Source organism: Botryllus schlosseri, chromosome 10, assembly GCF_051294905.1.
Source record: "Botryllus schlosseri isolate E-star chromosome 10, Bs_hap1, whole genome shotgun sequence".
NCBI lineage: Eukaryota > Metazoa > Chordata > Ascidiacea > Stolidobranchia > Styelidae > Botryllus > Botryllus schlosseri.
In genome coordinates, this window is record NC_137245.1 from 4,222,520 (window position 1) to 4,225,886 (window position 3,367).

At 38.4% G+C, this 3,367-nt stretch overlaps 1 long non-coding RNA gene across 1 annotated transcript; it reads right to left on the reverse strand.

Annotated features, from left to right (window-relative positions):
* Positions 1-2,265: 2,265 nt before the first annotated feature.
* LOC145447884 (uncharacterized) lies at positions 2,266-3,122 on the reverse strand. The gene is made up of 2 exons (XR_013917742.1): positions 2,747-3,122; positions 2,266-2,389 (listed from the first exon to the last, which is right to left on the reverse strand). It is a non-coding gene; the product is annotated as an uncharacterized LOC145447884 (long non-coding RNA).
* Positions 3,123-3,367: the final 245 nt, after the last annotated feature.

Consider the following 3,367-nt stretch of genomic DNA (forward strand, 5'->3'; position numbering starts at 1 on the left):
TGTAGTCATAGTCCAAACCATACGCGGTGTCATGTAGTAAACCGACAAAAGCAGGAAATTTCTATATACTTTCTTTTTCAAAATTCCCTTTTTCAAAATTCCTTTGAGACATACTGGACCAGTATATTGAGACATACTGGACCAGTATATTGAGACATACTGGACCAGTATATAAGAGGGATTGGCGAAATTCCGTTGCTTTCCACAACTTTGATTCAAGGAGGGATCTTGGCTTCCGAGAAAATTCCTGTGATAAATGTGGCCTCAAACTCAACAGCGTATCGGAAATCTCGAGGCTTCTAGCGACGTCTTTCACAAACTCATCTCCACGGCTAATTTCATCATCGAATATATTCGACATATTGATATATCGAATATATTCGACATATTGATAGAAAATCTTTTGCATCAAGAGGTGAAGTCAATACATGCATTCATGGAAAAACACGAGTATATGAAATCAAAATAGGCTTGCGTCAGTAGGATGGAGATTGACGATATCAATGTGATCTTGGAACGAACTTTCTGATAGCACGTAAAACTGCGTCAAACTGAGAAAAGGCGATATACCCTTTGAGGAATAATGATTTTTAACGGAATCCACAGAAAACGAATTACATTAGAAATTTGGAGGCAGCCTTGGTCTCGCATTCGGCATCCCAATAATATATATTGATATAATCAAATATATTCATAGTATATATCCGTGCTGGAGAAGTCTTGTAATGAACTAGAGTCCCTCATACCCCACTCGCAAACGAAATATCCGACACTTTTTGTCTTGGCAATTGGAAATGATGCATCTTTTAGATGCTAAAGCGCACTGAATGTAATGAATGAATGAATGAATGTTCACAACCCCACGTTTAAGGTACAACCGGCAAGATATACGCCAGAGATTTACGTATCAGTTGTGCGATATATCTGGGTGAGGAGAAAATAGCACAAAATGGGAGCACAGCTGATTTCCACGTGAAACATCATAATCATCATCATCATATAGGCGGTGATCGTGGTGAACACTTTTCGATGCCTTCCTATTGAAGAAGTGCCAAAACTGCTAGCTAATATCGTTAGGCTAACTTTATACTATACTAGGCCTAGTCAATTATCTAATAAGGAACAATGTAACGTTCCACAACAAGCCTGTATTTTAGTAGCGAGACAGTGCGGATAAGAGAATGGAATTGTCATACAGGCGTCGCCATTTCTGCTTCTCTTTCATCAATCAAAACACCGTACAATCCACAAGATTTCAAGGAGAGCAATTTGTCAGGTAGAGCAAAAATTACGGGTGATATTATAGGGGTAGGCCAATGCATTGAGAACTTCGATTCTCTTATGTACAAAAAACTTGAGAGAGAACTATCATATTGAACTGAGAAATTAGCAAATAATTGAGGCTATAATGCATATATAGCTTTGAGATTACTGCTATAAAGGTATTGATACGATTATACGAACCATAAACCTGTTTTCTACGACGCACAGACCATCTTTCAGGCTTTACTACTTTTCAATCAGCATCTCTCAGTTAAACTAAATCACTATCAACCTAACTGACCATTTAGTCACCTAAAAATACTGTCTACGTGCACTGAAAGAGACTTCTTCCACGCCCCAATGCAAAAGAGCTACGCTAGCGTAGGGTGACCATTAGGGTTGTTCAGATTTGAAAATTTTTCAGGAAACTTCGACCATTGTGATCCAAATGATGGTTTAGTACATAAAAACACTTTTATGAGCAATTTTGGTCATCTTCATCGTGATCTTCCTTTTCCTCAAAGCCCCCAAAGATCCCGAGGTCATTTCTCCTTACTACAGCTGATACACCAGAGTGTTTACGTTGACGTAATGCTCTGTAGTGTTGACCGTGTAACCAGTTTGTAGCTTTTGTGATGTTATCAGTTGAAAACGGTTGTGCAGAAATAAGGTAGTATATTTGTTTTCAAAATTGTACCTAAATGTTGTCTTATAAATGTCAGATGTGTCTCCGTTTTCCTGTTCAAAACCTGTCTATCGTGTTCATGGGAAGCATTTATTAGTTGCACGGGTGACACTGGTTTGTTATGGATCGTACTTCGAAGGAGCGCCGTTGGGTTGCAAAGTCGTGAACAAATGCAGAGATTTGCAGCTACTTTTTAAGCAGTAAAAGTATGGAAAGGTGTATGATATGTAATGTCAGTAATATTTACCTCAATTTTAGTTTATCTGTAACATAACGACTAATTCCATTTGATGGTAGAGTGCAATTTAGTAGAAGAAGAATGCCTGACACTAAGCGGAGAAAGGCAGTGCCGGATTCACCAAGAACAAGATCGAAGTCTGGTTACTATTCGAGCGGATAGTCATCTGATTGTATCAGTCACTCCCAGTTCTAAAATATCTGCTATATCTGAAAGAAAACTGCCCTAAGACTACCAAAACGCAGGAATTTCTTCTTCAAACTGTTGGAAGAGGTTGCCAAACTTCATGCTGCTTGAACTTTATTATCTTCAAAAGAACATGTCAATTGTGATGAACTCGATAAGTTGGGGAACTTTGGACATTGCGACGCAGTTGTTGCCATCTCAGAAAAATGAAGACATCGCATTTTACGAGGACCAATAGTATTCTCGCAGTGCACGACTCGCAGGAAAACATGAGACCTTTGAAAGAAGCCAAGCTGAGATCAGTGACGAACCTGTTTCAGCATCTGCGAGCATAAGTTCTAGTGATGAATTTGTTACATTAATGTCCTCGTCACCTGGGAAGGAAACCAGTACACCACCCTCTGATTATGATGCTGCAATCAAATATCCTTCATTTATTGAACTTCAAGCTCCTAGAAACTTGTTAAGAAAGAAACATATTACTGATGAGCTGAACCGTCTAAAATTGACTGATAACCAAGCAACTATGCTACTTAGTGCTTTCATGCAGGCATGCGGAGGGAATATTGATGCCTTTGTGCTATCCATATCAAGTATAAAAGAGACATATAAAGGCTAATCGCCGTAAGGTTCCACATGATATATTTGAATCATTCCAACAAGATCTACCCAATCATGCTGCTATACACTGGGATGGAAAGTTGACAGAAGACAGATTTGGAACAAACTTTGAAGCATTGACTGTGATATTGTCTTCTTATCCTCAGCATACAGATGGAAAATTACTTGGAATTCTCACCATCTTTTTCAATGATAATACCAATTGTCGCAAGCCACGAAAATGTTATAACGTGCTGACTATTTTTTGCCATAATCTGCTTCATAAAGTTTGATTATTCAAAATGTTCTCACAATAAATTCATTGAGTTTCAGAAACATACATCGCCTTCACTTGACTCTCTTGTTGTTACAAGAGCAAGCCTTGTATCATGAAG